We start from the raw sequence: 17761 nt of genomic DNA on the forward strand, positions 1-17761 counted from the left end.
AGTTCAGTTGCGGTAATTCGTGGCTAATTATCCTCCTTCCAATGTTCCACCAGGCCCCTCTCTGCAGGGCAGGACCAGGTTTCTGAACCGAGGTCCGAGGGCTCAGCTGTCCGCGCCGAAGACCCAGCCTATCAACCTGGCCCAGGATCCCGATCAGGAGGTCGTCACCACCACCAAAACTGAGGTAGCTATTCCACAGCGCACCAGCAGACCATCTTCATACAGGCCCCAACCAATGTGCAGGATTCCAAAATGTCTGACTTTGACGAGTAGCTAGCTCACCTGCTTACAAAAACATGGTGAGCGGTGCCTGCTTAGGCCCGTGGGAGCTGACCAATCAGAGCATGCTGGGCTTTTTGGGAGGGGGGCGGCCTCCCTAGCTTAGGGTTTTTACAGGGAACAGGTAAATATGCAGAATCGAATAGCACTCTGCTAGCAGATTCATGGGAACTTAAATGATGAGTGAAGTCCTCTCATGCAGTTTGGATGCTACACTGCACTCCAGCTTTGTAGCACGAGTGGACAGGTGACGGAGAACCACAGAAACTTGACATTAGTCAAACATGCACTCATAAAGGAGAAATAAGATACACAAGCTTTGAGTAAATCTGGCCCGCAGAGTGTGTCAGCACTGATGGAAAGCAAGTGAAATCCTCACCAGTTTCGCACCTTGAAAACATCTGTTTTGCATCAGTGCAGCCAGATTTCAGGTCAGTGTTAGTTATTAGCGTTAGTTAGCTGCCCAGTGATCTGGACCGATGAAAACACCTCGATCGAATAATCAAGTAATCGCTGCAGCTGTAACTGATATGAACGTTTTAAATACAGGAAATGGAGGTTGAGGAACCCCTCCGGCTTCTGAATTCGATTTATCATTTAGTACAGAACGACAGGAAGGAGCTTTATTTTTAATCAGTTTGTCCTCTCAGTCAGCAGAGCCTGAGGAGGAGGGGGAGCTGCTCATAGTTAAGGTGGAGGGAGCGATGGAGACGGGAACCACCGACCACGAGGTGCCAGGAGACGCAGACAACCCCATGTCGCTAGCCACCGGCTGGCCGGCCGGACGCCGCAGCGAAAAGGAGGTCAGTGGATCTGACATAGACACCTTTGTTGTCGGCAGGACAGCCGAAACTGACAGCAGCGGCGGTGACACTACCCACAGTTCCCAGCCGGAGCTAACAGGAAGTGATGTCAGAGCAGGGGACAGTGAGCCGCCGAATTCAGGCGCGGAAGTGGCGGCACGCAGGGACGGCGTGCCAGCTTCCTGTGGCGCCGTAGCGGACTGCAGGAAAGATAATGAGGCTGCGTTAGACACATCCAAGTCCTTCCTGTCAGAGGTGATAGTCATTGATGGAGGGGGGGTGTCAGACAAGGACGGGGAGGAGTGTGAGAGGTCAGGTGTAGACCAGACGAAGAGAAAGGCAGGCAGAAGAAGAGGCAGACATGAGAAAACTACCTCACCCATGCTTCGGCGTGCTGGGCAGGAGTCAGTGCAGGCGAAGTTGGCTCTCCCTCGCGAGGACACTCCAGGACCCTCCAGTGGTGGAACTAGCTCCAGGATCAACTCCTCATGTGACGCGCCCAGCGTGGCTCTGCACCGCCCTGCGAGCCACCACAAACCCCTCTCCAGCAGCTTCCGCCTGGGCTTCTACCACGCTGCCACCATGGAGCGCCCGTACAGCTGCACCAGCTGCACCAAGCGCTTCTTCCTGAAGAAGGACCTGCAGAAGCACATGGCCAGGCACAACCAGGAGAAGCCCTACACCTGCCCGCTGTGCGGCAAGAGCTTCGTGTACCAGAGCCAGCTGGACATCCACCGCAACGTGCACACCGGAGAGAGGCCCTTCAGCTGCTCCGTCTGCAACCGGCGCTTCTCCCACCCCAGCAACCTCAAGAGGCACCAGAAGATGCAGCACTGAACACCAAGACCAGACCAAAGTTTTACAGCTGGGTTTGAGAACCAGGCTTTTTTTTTACACAGTACTAACTGATTCACTTTTCACAGAACTCTCTTTTTTTTCTGAGAAACGAGATGGAAGCAAATTGTGATGCGTGCAGCCTTAATGAATGACATGAATGACCTTCTGATCATGAATGTCAGAGGACTGAGAACAGTCAACAGTTTAATCTTTGTTGTGTATTTTCATGAGTGCACTAAGAATAATGGAACCAGGCGTTAAGCTTCTTTTTTCATAGATTTCTATTTCCCATCTAATAAATAGATATTTTAATGAGACCTACATACTGCATGTGAGCAGCTGTAGCGCGCTCTTACTGCAAACTGGTTTAACAACTCCTCACATCATTGTCAGCGTGTGACATGCATGTTTATCCATTTTAATGTATCCTTTTAATCCGAACTATGAGCTCACCAAAGACGAGAGGGCCATTCGCACTCGTGTACATATGATGTAGTACAAATATGCCAATAAATCATATTTTCAAAGGGTTTCATTGTATGGTGTCATTTGCTGTTGTAGTGGAAGCAGTCGTGGGATTAACGCTGCAATTGAAAGAAGATTTACACAAAGTGAATAACTGATCCCCGGGAAATGATTTGATCATATCAAACACACCAACCCCGTGGCTCCTATTTGAACTAAGAACTATTACTGTGTCAGAGTCTTGTGGGTTCTTTTTTGTCAGCTAAACGCCTCCCTCCTCTTTCCAGGGCCACGGATGTCTGACAAACATGAGCAGCCCTCAGAGCGAGGAGGAAAAGACGGATGAAGTGCAAGGTATCAGTCTTGTTTTTCCTGTCACATCGTTTTCCTGTGGTGGAAATCCCATTCAATCATTTCAACCTGCGCCGAGCAACTTCATGCACTCAAATGTTGATGGTTCTTTGTTTTGTTTTGAAGTTTAATTGTCACCAAATGGAACGGAGCGTGTTCTGTGATGCTCCATATCAAAAGACAGAAAGGAGGCAAACCATAACGCTGGTGATTAAACAATAGATTTCACTTCTCAAAGAATTTACTTCTTGTCAATAAATCCCAGAAAAAGACTCAAACCAACAACACGCAAGTCTGTCTCTCAGTACTGTCTGACTTCCTGTCTGTGGCTCTGAGCTCAAAGCCCATTGGTTCCTACTGAAGGCGTGAATCTTTAAAAACACCTCACAAATATATGGTTTCATGTTGAAAAAGGCTCCATCATTTCCTCGAACAGCTGCTCGCTGTAGTTCTTATCAAACAAACAGGAGGAAATTGCATTGTTGGGGACTATTTTCAGCGGCGGATGAATTCACATTTGGTTCTCTAGAGAATATTTGGGGCAGCAGGACGGCGCTAATAATCTCCAGTGTGTGTGTATGTGTGTGTGTGTGTTCATGGTGATGCAGCTCTATGGCACAGAGGGAGAAGATATATCAGGCTGTGATACACACAGTACTTCACTGTTGCTTTGAGTCTGAACATGAGATTTGTTGACTGTGAGACAAATATAGAACATCACCAGAAGGTTTCCAAGCAATGGCCATACCAACGTTAAGGCCATGCCTCTGTTGAGGTCCCATACGTGCTCTAAAAGAGCACAGCAGGATAATGTTTTGGCATGTTGGAGCACATTAAGTACAAATGCCGACCGCTCGATCAGATCGTCTTATGGGCAGCTCCCCTTCACCTGCCGACTCTGTGACCGGTTCAACATCAACCCTGAACTCTTCTGTACTCCTACCGGCCCCAGTATCATCTTCCTGAAGTGGTGCCTGATGTTCAACCAATGAAGGCACATTAGCCACTGTTGGTGCATGTGACCACAGATTCATTTTGTTGCTGGGTGGTGTCATGACTCATGGGCTGATATTCTGCCACAGTTCGAAGCTTACTGTGTGGCTCAGGTTGAGGTGGTTGAGGTCTGACTGTTCTCCTTTCATGCACAGGTAAGTGGTGAAGGCTGTGTGAATATTCCTCCTCCTCCTCTTCGGCAGAATCATTGGAATCCTGCTCGGGTACCTCTCTGCGTATATGGTGGTTCCTCAGTCTTTGTGGTTTCATGACAGTCCTTTTCATCATGTTCCAATGGTAGTTTGTTCACGAGTACAAGGAGATTATGGTGCAGTACATGGAGGATTTGGTCCCCTGTATGTGCTTGAACTCTGTACACAGGCCCATCTCCCAGTCTCAGACTCAGTGAATCTTGTTCTCCCATTAAGCACGAAGTTTGCCCAGACCGCCTCTCTTGGACAAGTTTCTGACAAGGACATGACCTCCTGGTTGCAGCACGACTCCTTTGAAACCACCCTGAGCACTTTTTGCTGTTGTCTGAGGCGATCCTGTATACCTCCTGCATGCGAGCAGCCCGTTTGTTGGTGTATTCCTGTCTGGTCTGCGACTGCTGCTCAGGTTCGAGGTCAAGCGGCAAATCAATGGGCTGTCGCTTCATGTTTGGCGCAATTGTAAGCGTGGACTATATGTGGAAGGTGGTCTTTCCACTCTGCTTTCTTCGGAGCATCTGAAGACGTGTCCTATTCAGACGCTTGATGGGGTCCCCCTGCGGATGATAGGTAGTAGTTCAAGAATGTGTAATTCCAGCCAACTGTTGGAGTCATTGAAATAGGCTGTTCTGTTTTGCGGGTACCCGAAGCGTGGAATAAAATCTGAGAGGATGCTGCAGTTTTGCTCAACTTGTTCTTAGTTGGATAGGCTTGTGCAAAGCGAGTAAAGTGATCTACCAGGACGTGTCAGTAGCCTCCTTTACTTGGTTTGAGGTGCAGGTAGTCGACAGAGATGAGCCCAAAGGTTGCACTGGTTGTAACTGAGCCCATTGGTGCCTTCTCTGGGATGTTGGTCACCTGCCTGTACACAATTCCCTCAGTTCCACTCATGTATCAGTCTCTGTGTTTCTGGTCACGCTTGAAAAGCTCATTTCTTTTGGACGCAACTTAACACCATACTCCGGAGCAGTACGGCCCACCCATGGTCAAGCAGCTTTTGCACATATTCCTTTACCTCTCTATAAAGAGGCTTCGGCGTAGACTCAGGTTTCCAAGAGGGACGCTTGACTGGTTTCACCTCAATGACGTCTTCCAGAGTTCCGAGGACTGTTCGCTGTGCTCGATAGATATCATGTTTAGTAGCGTTAATGGGAATTTGAGTACATTTTGACTAGGAACATCTACCAGGGCTGGAAAGAGCTCTAAATCCTCTGGGCAGTTCTTCTCTGGACTGGGCTGAAACAACAACGTACCGCCCCCTGGCCACCCCCTAACCCTGCACCTAACTTCCCAGATTTGTCCTGCCGGAATAGTTATGCCTTTCTTACCAACTCTTACATTACACTGGGGGGGTGTCTCATCAGACACCATTATTTCGAGGGCTTCCACTAGATTGCAGTGACACCAACCTCATCGCTCTGTTCCTCATTTTCTCTGATAATCCCTGCAATGACATCACTACCTAGTAGAGAACAGGTACAACTTTGACTGATGAGGACTGGTACTTTGATAGTCACTTGTCCATGACTCACACTATCAATTTGAAAGTCTACTTCAGCCCATCCCTCAAAAGGAACCTCAGTACCATTAGCTAGTTATTTCAAGAGGTTGATGGGCAAGAAGGGATTCAAGGGGCTGGCCGATCACTGAGCAGATCATCAAGGAGGAGGAGTCATGCCTTCATCTTCCATTGCTCTCACTCTTACTTCCAACTTCTGACATAATCAACAATCAGGTCCTAGAGTTCTGGTTCACTTAGGTCTTCAACATTCTGAGTCTGTCGGCCTTCCTCAATCGAACTCGCAACAGCCTGCAGCTGGCTGGCACTCAAATCCGAAAGTCGTTTTTGGATCTTGAAGATCAGCATTCGCGGTGGAGTTACAGCAGCCATCATGACATAAACACCTGTTGCCGCTGCTCTCAGGATGACGGACAACACAGCCGCCTCCCCTTAAGCTTTAAGCCCAGAATCTCGTTGTCACAATAACCACGCACTCTCTCAGCAGTGTAGCGTCCGGATCGACTTTGTTAGAGTAATTCTTAATGGTAATACTTAAAGAAAATAGGGGTTGTCTGTTATTAAAACAACTTTTTTCTCAGTCCTTTACAAACACAAGTAGTTTTCAGATTTCCGACTGTACCTTCAGCCATCAGTTACTCTTTAGTTCAGATGAAAATCAATCAAAGACTGGAACTGTTTGCACTGTTGGTCATCATCTCCATAAACATTTTCAAAATGTCATTATTGTTATGTGGTAATGTGGTTGCAAGCAAGAACTGTTCTGAAAACTTCCAAGGTTTTTGACCTATCTGCCAAACAACAATGCAGGAAATTACCAAATTCATATAATCTATTCAAAATGTCCATGCTGTTTAGAATTTTGTGGTTTGATTTTATGACATTATTTCTTATGAATGTGATAATTACGTGAGGGATGTCAAGAATACAGAGTCGTAGTTATTAAGTGGAAACATGCAGCTTGTGTGCTCTTTGAAGCTGGTGAGACGAGACGTAAACCTTATGTAGTGCACTGCACGTGAAAATAATACAGCAACTTATTTTTCTAACGCTGTTTTCCTTGCTGTGGGCTCGTCAGGTGGCACCCCAGAGAAACACTGTCCCTCCCAAACGCTGCTGGAACGGCAGGAGAGCAGCGAGACCAAAGACATGAAGCTGCCATCTTGTTCTACATACACACCAGAAACTGTAGCAGGAAACTCATCATTTAGCAAAATAAAGACAAACGCTGCCCCTGGCTTCCCCACTGTTTCTAGAAGGCCTCAGTGCGACATGGACCAGGCGAGCCCTGCGTCCAAGCTTGACGTCATTGTCGTCAACTCACTTCCCCATGCAGCGGAGGACGGCGGCGGCGGGGCGTCTGAAGCTGAGGACGGGACGCCTCTCACAGGTCAGGGCAACGCCAGTGTGAGGTCACAGTATCAGCCGCTGCTGTGTATTCCGATCAATGAGCCGCCCAGTGAGGTGATGTTTGAAGGTAATGCAGCCTACAGTAACCACATCTCTACCTTTAACAACCCCCCTGTTGCCATGGGGACAGTGGACTCCCAGCATTCTTGGTCTGGAGTCCAGCAGGTGGACAACGCCCACTTCTCCAGTCAAAACCACCTTTATCAAGCATCCAGCAGTCAGAACCAGTCCCCGCAGCAGCAGACGGCCTGCCTCCCCTACGCCTGCACCTTCTGTTCACGCCGCTACGCCCACCAGTGCCAGCTGCGCATCCACGAGCGCGCCCACACGGGGGAGAAGCCCTACCAGTGCGTCCAGTGCGGGAAGCGCTTTGGTCAGGTCTGCAGCCTCAAGCGCCACCAGATGGTCCACACGGGGGAGAGGCCTTTCCCCTGCCCCCACTGCGGGAAACAGTTCTCCACCTCCAACAACCTGAAGGTCCACCAGAGTGTCCATACTGGGGAGAAGAGGTTCCACTGCTCCAAGTGTGGCAAGAATTTCTCCTTCCTCAGCAACCTCATCAGGCACCAGGCTCTGCACACCACCAAGTAGAGCAAGTTACACAGCTGCAATAAGGACAACACCACAGCCATCCAAGGCTGGGACATTAAACTTAAACATCTGACATTCAGTGCCATTTCATGTGTGTCGTCACTGGTTACTGTGCCATGTTACTGTTTTTCTAATGTTTGGTTAAGTCTTAGATAGCAGACAGCAACAGCGTTCCCGCTCATTAAAAAGCATCTCTGACAGTTTACATCAGTCTTCCTGTGGTGACTGAATCAGGTTTAGTTTTGATGGAACATGAGTGATGTGCTTGATGGTTCCTACTGGGATTGTGGCGTGTAGGTCTCCCCTGTCCTCACCAGGCAGGTCATGTTTAACAGCCCTCTTTACTTTGAGGTCATGTGAACTTGAACTCGCATGTGCTCATCTAGTTGCTTCCAGGCAAAACAAAGACTTACTGTTAGCACAAGCAGCTGAATGAATGAGGTGATGCTGACGCCCAGTGAATTCGTCGCAGTGCTTAAGTATGAGGAGGATCATTTCACCCAGAAATCAAATTAAACCCACCCCCTTCCCCACTGTACACAGTGCACAACTGGCAAAATCAGTAAAAAGTCAAAAGATCAGTATGTAAAATATTATTCATAAATAAATGGTTCAGGTTCTCCCTTTCTCCTGGCAGTGTGGAGAGGGTTTTAGAAAATTAAAATAAAATACGTTTTTGGAAAGAACCGTAACTGACTAAATAGAATGTGAAAACTTTCTTTTTGGTGTGCACATTATGTCTACATTACAGGACTCATGACCTGACCAGTACTTCTAAGATCCTGGCCCTGGTTGCAGTCCCCATACCGACCCCCCCGACCCCCCCCCCCATGCTTTTAGTATGACAAATGTTTACCAATTTCTTTGCAGCGTTTTAATATTCGTGTTTACTCGGGTAATTACGGTACGCGAAGGAACAAGCGCGCTGCACACCCGGAAGTAAACAGAGCGTTTTTCTTCATTCATCATGGAGAGTCACTGTCACTGTCTCCTCTCAAGTGTCTCCGCTGTGACCATACGAGGCTGGCTTCACGTCGAACGAACAATTTAAGAGGAGTTTTGTCGGGAGAAGCGGTGCCGTGCCGTTAGGGGTCAGGATGGCGAGTTGTGTGGATTTCCACGCTCAGCTGGCGTCCATCATGGAGGTGTTGGCTAACGCGGCGGTGGCTGAGATCTGTCAGCTCGTGGACGACGGGTTTGCCTCCCTGAGGCTGGAAATATCCCGGAGCCAGAGGGAGAACCTGGCCCTGAAAAGCAGACTGCGGCTGATGGAGGTCCGTTCAGGAGAGCAGCCCCACAGAGAGTCCACACCCACCCCGGTGGTGTCCTGTACCGGGAAAGGTTAGCTGTTCCGTCCGAAACTAACCCAGCTTTGTGTCCTGCATGGAGAACATTATGCACCAGACTCCACTCAAAAATTTGACATTTGAAGAGTATTTCATGTTAGAGAGTTATGTTGTTATATCGCGGAGACGGCCCATTTAAAACACTGTAGCTATGGACATGGAGGACAGGGTTGTTTATGGTAGTACGGAGCACAGTAGTTTTAATTAGTACTGGTCTTTATCGTGTATACGTAACTTATACTAAGTGTATGGCACTACAGAGACATGCCATTTGGAATTTACCATTAGACATTTTAGATTTCATCTTTTCCATTTGGCGTTTGGCTTTTCAAGCTGTATGTAAATGAGGGGGCGTGGCCCGAATACTGGAGGGGATTGTTTGGAACGGAAGGGACGGGAAGTAAAGTAAGCGAAGGCATCTTAGGTAAACTCCAATTCCTTGTTTGTGCCCCCCCCCTGCTGTCCATAAGGTGCCTCCGCGCCCCCCTCCCTCCTGCCTTTCGGCCACGCCCCCTCATTTACATAAAGCCTGAAAAGCCAAATGGTAAAGAGCAAAGCTTTTTCTATTTAAGCTTTGAATGTTACTATTTCCGTTTCACATTTAACGTAACCCACTTGGAGCATTTCCATTTAAGCGTTTACATTTTCATATGAGCTTTTTCAATTGTATTTTTTTACTTTAATTATGGCCTGGTTATTCCTAGTAGTGTAGGAAAAGAATAACATTTAAAATTTTTTTATCTCTTTTCATTTTCTATTTGGACTTTTAATTTGAATTATGACCAAACATATCCTCCGTGGTACTGAGTTCGAAAGTATAGAAAGCCAAAAGTACCCCAATTCATCTCTATTTCCCCCTGCATTAGAAGTATTATAAACGTCGTCATGCACTCATTAAATGCCTGATGGCGATCAGAACAACGCTCACATCACTTCTAATGCCGGGGAAACTGAGACGAAGTGGGATCCTATTGGCTCTCCATACGAATGTCAATATCAATAGTTACACCTGTTCTCAGGGCCGTTTCTGAACATTGGGCCCCCCCCCCCCACCCGAAAACCCAAACCACCACCACCACCCCTCTGGCTACGGCCTCAAGCCCCCCCAGTCAGTTTAATATCCCTGGATGAAAATGGCGCACTGAATCAATAAAGCTTTTAATTAAAGATTTTAATCGCTATCACACGACACACAGCTCATCACTTGGGAGAAGTCGGGCCTGCCAGTACCAAAAGAAAAGCCAAGTCCACCACGCTGGAGAATACCGACACTCTGTGCTCACAGGTCAGTGCCGCTGTCTGTGCAAAGGTCAGCTTGTCTTGCATTATCTCTTTTTCAGTCCATCTCCCTCCTTATCAGGTCGTGAAAATGTCTGGCCTCAAAAGGGAAAAGGACATCAATGTCCCCACACAGTAGAGGTGAAGTAAAGATTGCGTTGCAAGGGGCATTGAAAAAAGTATGCTTGTAATTTTTGTATTTTGATGAATGAAAAACAAAAAACAAAACGTTTCCTGTGTGTCAGCCGGTGGTCGCGACGGAGCAGCCGGTGGAGCCCGAGGTGGTTGTGATAAAGAAGGAAAGGCTGGAGGAGGAGCTGACAGGCTGCAGTGTGCTGCGAGACCATCAGACAGATCCCAGCAGCAGCAGTATGTATATATAAGACGTGTGTTTGACCGGGAAAGGGAGGAGATCCAGCTCACCAACCGACAGGCCTCTCTCTTAACATGCACTCTGCAGCAGAAATGTGCGTCTTTAAACGTAACAGAAACCTGCATTTGAATGCCTAACATTTGTTACTTTAACAGATGGATGAAACGTCTGAAAAGTGTTACACATTATCTAGAAACCTATTAGTTACGTTCATAGGCAAAATGGAGTGTGGGGAAATGATACTGCCACCCGGTATGCACCTGTTATTAACAGTCATATTGAAAATGTTTGCAGGGCGTTCCCTGTTAATATTATTCCTCTAGATATTACCTGTCGTGGAGGGGTGAGAAACACTGCTGACTACTGGTATGAGGCAGGGCGTGAGGATTCCTTTCCGTTTGCACGGAGCAAAAATCACAATGCACAATAGAGGCACATTCTTAAACATCGTCATGTGCAGGGAGAGAAAATCTCTGCACTATATCAAAAACTATTTGACAGTCAAAGACGTACATGTTATGAAATGAACCCCTTGATCTTATATTGTTCTTCAAATGATTTATATTATGTTTTGATCTCCCTCAGTGATGGTGGTCTAAAGGCTGATTCAGCGCCCTCTCCTCACTGTCAGGAATATCAATATATTTAGTCAATATCAATATATTATACAACAGGTTATGTAATAATCGACTCGGCGTGTGTTTGCCGAATGTAAACTCCCATTCATAAACACAGGTTGTGGAGTAATGTAGTGCAGCGTGAGTGATGAGCTACGTGAGAGTAAGAATGGAAGATTGATCAAGTCTCTGTCTTGTTTCCCCCCTTTTCATTCTCTAGTTGCTGCTGCGAGCGACAGAGTCGGTGTCTTAGGTCGGTACGAAAAACAGGACTTTGCCAGACCCGAAGCTCCGCAGCAGGAAGAGGAAGAGCGAGTGGTGGAGGCCGGCGCTCTGGGTCGCTACTCTCATGCGGCAGACCAGAGCCACAGAGCCGCACCAAGAGGTTCCGGTCCGAACAGAGCCGGGGAAATGACAGACTTGACCAAAAGAGAAGATGAACTTGTTGCAAATCCCAGTGACTCTCTGTCTGCCAAGTCCAGCAGTAGTAAAGGTCCTGATGCAGAGACTCTGGAGTCAGAGCTGTCGCTGTCAAACACTGGAGTGGAGGGTTTGTGTGGTGCTGCTGCAGACTGCAGGGGAGAGACGGCGTTGGCAGCAGTCAAACTGGAGGCTGAACCTTCCTGGTCAGAAGCCTTTGGGACACACAGTCCTTTAGTTTCTGTCATTAGAAATGAGTGTCACACAGAGGGTGAACCAGCAGAGCTGAACACCAGCAGCTTGGACTCCTCCTCCTTCGACGACCTGTTCTCCTCTCCGGAGGTGGCCAGGTCTCTGACGGCTCCTCACAAACCCTTCACAGACGGAGCCTCGGGCATGGAGGAGGCACTGTCATCCTCATCTTTTCCTTTCCTGAGCAGCTTTGGGAACTCTTCCATGTCAGACTCTCTAGCCGTCTCTGACTCCAGGAGCACAGAGCGAGCATACAGCTGCCAGCGGTGCGGCCGCCTCTTCTCCGCCTCCAGAGACCTGGTGGTGCACCAGCGCTCCCACGCCGGGGAGAGGATCTACCACTGCCACCTCTGTAAGAAGCCCTTCGTCCACCCGCACCAGCTGAAAACCCACCAGCGGGTGCACACCGGGGAGAAACCGTTCAGCTGCGCTCAGTGCGGCAAGCGCTTCTCCCAGTCCAGCCACATCAAGAGACACATGAGCGTCCACACGGGGGAGAAGCGCTACAGCTGCAGCCTGTGTGGGAAGCGCTTCTCGCAGGCCTGCAGCCTCAAGGTGCACCAGGCCGTCCACACAGGTGAGAGACCCTACAGCTGCACCAAGTGTGGCAAGCGCTTCTCTGTGCTGGGAAACCTGGTCCGCCACCAGAGCGTCCACATGGGCAAGTGAGCACACACCAAGCCAGGAGGGACGGAAAGTGGGCATATGAAGTCCGAAGGGCTGGCCGCAATGTCTGTCAGAACGTATGAATGTTGTCATGTTTACAATAAAGCAGAAACACACCTGCCTCCAGATGACGTTTGGTCATTTTGAAAGAAAAACCTGAACCTGGTGAATGAATCAGGATTTCTAATTATTAAGGAGTGAATAGACCTTGTCAAAGAGAGGGTTTCATTTTTGCTGTAGAACTGGTTCCTTGTATATCTGTTGGTACATTAACTGCTTTTAAAGAGGACCTATTATGCTTTTCCTTACTTTCTGTCTTGCTCCGTTTCAGTTTTTTCAACCGCCGTGTCTCTCTGATGTCAGACAGGCACGGATGTCCTTATATGGTATCTCTGCTCCAGGCACAGGCCAGATGTTTATGTTTGTGTCAACGTTGCGTAGTAACGTTAGGTTTACAGTTTGCCTTTGGAAATTCTTCCAAAGACTTCCGGAACTTGGCTGGCCAATCAGAAGAAAGTGGGCTTTTAGGGAGGCGGGCCTTAAAGAAACAGGTGCTCAAACAGCTTGTTTTAGACAGAGGGTGCTGCATGAACGGCCGGTAACAGATAAATAAGGACTTTTTTTGAACTGGGACTCATGCAAAGCTACTCCAGTGGAATCACAGAATGAAAATATAGAGCTGGAAATGAGCACAATAGGTCCCCTTTAATATCTGCAACTCTTGATACTTGGAGTGGTATTTCTGCAGCTGTAACAGCTTTGTGTGTTTGCAATCTGACATTATTCCTCTTAACTAATTTGTGCGTTCACTAGTCACAACCAGGGTTCTCCTTCCAACAACAGTGTGGACATGTAGACATAGAATAAATAAAAAAAAGTTAAAAATGAAAAGGGCATATTTTGTTTTGTTTTTGTCCCTTATACATGAATTGCTAGTTTTTGGATCTGAACACAACTCTTGTGTAGGCTGATGGATAACTCCTGGTGTCAAATGTTATATTCTGTTGTTTAAAGCAAACACGGGACCTTCTTACTTAAACAGCTGAACAGTATGAGTCTTATATGTCGTATTAGTATCTATTTGTGAGAGTAACTCAATGAAAAGTTGTTCTTTATAGAGCGTAAACACATCTGTCAGTCACTGCCTTCTGTCCTGTCCATGGCCGCTGAGACAGACCCAGCCGCCTGTGAAGTGATGCTTGAACAACAAACTGACGTCATCACGAGGCGACTCTCGCACCTCGCAGACACACAACACCGCCGAGCGCATCAGGAGGAGGCAGACGGCGCGATTTGGACCCGCTGAGCTGTTTGCATGTCACCAGTCACGCGTCGGTGTGTGGATCTGTTCGCGCGCGTGCACCGCAGCAGCAGCAGCAGCCGCCCGCCGCCGCCGCCGCCGCCGCGCGCATCTGTCCGTGCGGGAGCAGACGGGCAGACCTGGCGATGATGGCGGACTGTGTTGGCTTTCAGGCGCAAATCGCCTCGATCATAGAGATACTGGCCAATTCGGCGGTGGCGGAGATCTGCAAGCTGGTGGACGATGGCTACGCGGCGCTGCGCTCCCAGATGGAGCAGGAGCGGGAGAAGAGCGAGAAGGAGAACGATGCCCTGCGGCAGAAAGTGCGAGAAATGGACGTGAAGATGCGGAGCTACGAGAGGAAGATGAGGAGACGGAGTCAGCGGGAGGAAATGCACGCCGTTCATTTTAGGCCACCCGAAGGTAAATAGAGGGAGATGGCAGGAGGCGGGAGACGTGACGTCTGAGGGGGAGTCATGGACACAGACGTGTCCTCATACATCCGGCAGTCGGCTTGTCGATGCGTTCAGTCTGCGGTCGATGTGAGCCCTTACAGCAGCCTGAAGCGGTCTACCAACTTCTTCAGCCTTGCTGTCATGACCGAGCACACGCTCTGCTGGGCATCACACACACACACACTCAGTCACACGGTAATGCACCATAAAGCAGGCTGGCCTTAGTGACAGTCACACTGGAGGAAGGCGTGGAATGCACCGGATTGGTGTCAGCTCAGGTCAGTTACTGACGTGCTGTGTTCTAACCTCCCTCCGGTGTTACCTAGCCTTGCAGATAGGTTTGGCCCCCTGTTGACCCTTATGCCCCTTCCACTCTATTTTTTTTTTTACCTGGCCTCAGTTGGCCTTGTGGCACATCACACACCCATTAATTCAGGAATATGTTCAGCACAAGACTGAAATAATGAACGCGGCTGTATGTCGACAAGGTGACACTCTTTTAAGACGGGGCCTGTTTTGGTTGTAACATTGCAAGTGGGGGGGGGGGTTAAAAAATCTGAAGCTGTGGGAGCTCGGTTGTATAGAGATAGGTTGTATATGCTAAGTAATGATGCGGTTCAAAAGTTGAAAAGGCGGGAAAACCTGTGGACAAGACTTGCTCAGTGCTTTTTTTTTTTTTCAGGGCCTGACGACCATCAGCCTCTGGTGTCGCCTCCTCCCGCTGCCACTGAAGACAAACCCTTCCATCGCATTTCCAAGGTAAACGTTAATCATCAGCAGAATGCCTCTAAATATTTATTATTTCAGGGTCCAACTGTTTTTGTAAAGGCGATCCCGTCTGCCCTCACGGGTGAGCGGGAAACTTTAACCTCTGCGGTGTTGTGTGCACTCAAGTAGACCGAACCACTTAAACCACATCAATGCACTGAACACACAGGGCCTGCAAAAGTAAAATCATGTGATGAACATCAAGTCAGACGTGAACTGAACTAAACGCTGACTTTCCCAGCAGGACTTCAGCTGCAGGCGGCTGATGGGTGGTTTTTCTAACTTGAGAGGTTGAGAGGTTTTTGCATTGCTTCCCGCTGCTTCCCTCTCTATCTTGCGCTGCACAATGCGTAGTGGAGGGTTTCTAGCTCGGCAGTCATATCTCCCGTGTCATCATGCGTTTCAGGTAGCCCACGTGTATGAGCGTATGTACCCAACCGGTCTGAGTTCTAGGTTCATCCTGAGCTGTGTGACAAATGAAAACTGATGGCTTTTTCACCGTGTCATGGCAGGAGGAAACCAGCGCGTTGCCACTGGTGAAGCAGGAGCGAGACGACTGCAACCTGGACCTCAAGGTGGAGGTCAACATCAGGGCAGAGTGTGGTCTGTCTACAGGTGAGTGTGGCTCTGTGTGATTCAAATCAGAGTTTCATTGGTGTCAAGCTTTACTCTGGTTTTAATGCAAACAAAGCAGAATAGGAAGATAAAACCGATCCATGTTCTGTTTCACCTTGTTTATCCCAATTAGTGAATGTTTCAATAATGTCCCTTGGCTGTAATTGGGAGGTTGCATATCAGCCTGTCCTACCAGTGATCTGTGGGAGGAGTGTTCCTGCAGGGCCTTTCTGACAGAAAGACAGGACTTTCACTCGGGAGACTGCTGTTCGTGCCCCGTGTGAAACCAAAAGTCCCAAACCTGACCTAAGTAGTTTTGGCGCCTAAACCTAACCCAACTGCAACCGCTTCACAACGCTAACCACGTGTTGACTTAACCAAGTATCCTGTATCTTCAACGCATGTCTGGCACGCGTAACAACCGAAAAGCTTGAAAATCGGATGAAAGTCATTAGGAGACGCTGCCCCCCCCCGAGAGTTGAGAGTAGAACAGGACAGCAATAATGTTTTCTGAATTTGAATTTCCTGCTTTTTCTTTAACTCCACTCTCTCCCGTCTTTGTGTGCCTGTCAGCCCTGGAGCCCGGCGAGGAACCCCCCTCCAGTGATATTGGTCTTGACACCAGTAGCACCAACAACACCTCCTCCGCCACCCAGCCATCCTCCTCCCCCACTGACGCCACAATGGACCTGACCTGCAGGCCTCGAGGGAAGCGTAAAGCCGCCAAGCCTCTGGGCAACGGCTTGACAGTCAGTGGTGGGGGGGTCCCAGCCCCCGAGGCTGCTCGCAGGGACCTTGGAGGGAGCCTCACAGACATTGCTCTGAAACCAGAGATCCAGACAGATGATACTACAGAAGATGAACTTCACCCCTCTCAGCTGTCAGCCCCTGTAGCCTCAGATGAGCCCAGCCCCGACCGCCTCAACAGCCTGGGCCTGGACCTGGCCTGGATGCAGGAGAGGGTCAGCCATCTTGGTGCAGCTTATGCAGTAGCACAGCTGGGTTTGGGGAACTCAGAAACTGGCCACCCCTCTGCCTCCTTCCCCTCGCAGGGAGGAGGGGACAGTCTAGACGGCCCTCCAACCATGCTCTTCACAGGTGGCGCTCATGAAATGGCTGCTTTCGCTGCCTCCTTCGACATGGCCGCCGCCGCTGTTGTAGCCGCACCACCTCCACCCCCTCCCCCACCCCCTCCCCCTGCCGTTCCTTCGGCCACCACCACCAGCCCGAGGCGGCCTTACAGGAGTGGTGCTGCTGCCGCTAAAGAACCTGTGGTGTGCGCTGTGTGCGGGCGCGTCTTCCCCAGTGCGGCCGCCCTGGAGCTGCACCAACGGGTGCACACCGGGGAGAGACCCTACACCTGCCCCCACTGTGGAAAGGGCTTCGCCCAGCCCAACAACCTGCGGGTCCACCTCCTCATTCACACTGGGGAGAGGCGCTATCGATGTACACTGTGCGGTAAGAGTTTCATCTCGTCCAGCCACCTGAAGAGGCACCGCACGGTCCACACGCAGGAGAAGCCCTACAGCTGCTCGCGCTGCGGACAGTCCTTCAGCCAAATGTGTAGTGTTCGCAGACATCGGCAGCAGTCCCAGTGCGGCCTGTAGGCTGACCGCGGGGTGAAATGATCCCCCGCACAGTTTGGACCCTGAAGGGTGAATGATTGAAATCCCTTCGTATGGGAATTCTAGCATCTTCTGTAAGCACGAACCAATGAGAAGCAAGACTGCATCCTGTGATATCATGGCACGTAGAGTTGATATTTGTCCTAGATCATAGCAGTGATATGTGAATTCTGTTTTTAGGTGGATTTCCCCTAAAGCCCACTCAACCATTTCTTACTCCGTGTTTGAGGATCACAGGGTGGACTGTAAAAGAGTGCCTGAGCCAGTGTTGATAACATTTAATCCATCCATTTGTCATCAAATGGTGCTGTTTTCTGGCAGACTCTCTGGTTTCTATAGCCAACACGTGGGCTGATCCACTGCTCCACTGATCCACTTGGTGAAACAGGATGAACCGAACCATATTTCGAGCACCCCACAGCTCTATAGTATTTAGTGAATGAGTTGACTAATTAAATTGACTTTGAGAAAAAGATGTTAAGCACCTGTTGGCAAAAATCAATTCTTGCCTTGTCCTACTGGGACTTCTAAAAGCAGATTCACATTTCCAGACACTCCTGGTTTTTGCTGTTTGTTTTAGGACTGCTGG

Source organism: Enoplosus armatus, chromosome 2, assembly GCF_043641665.1.
Source record: "Enoplosus armatus isolate fEnoArm2 chromosome 2, fEnoArm2.hap1, whole genome shotgun sequence".
NCBI lineage: Eukaryota > Metazoa > Chordata > Actinopteri > Centrarchiformes > Enoplosidae > Enoplosus > Enoplosus armatus.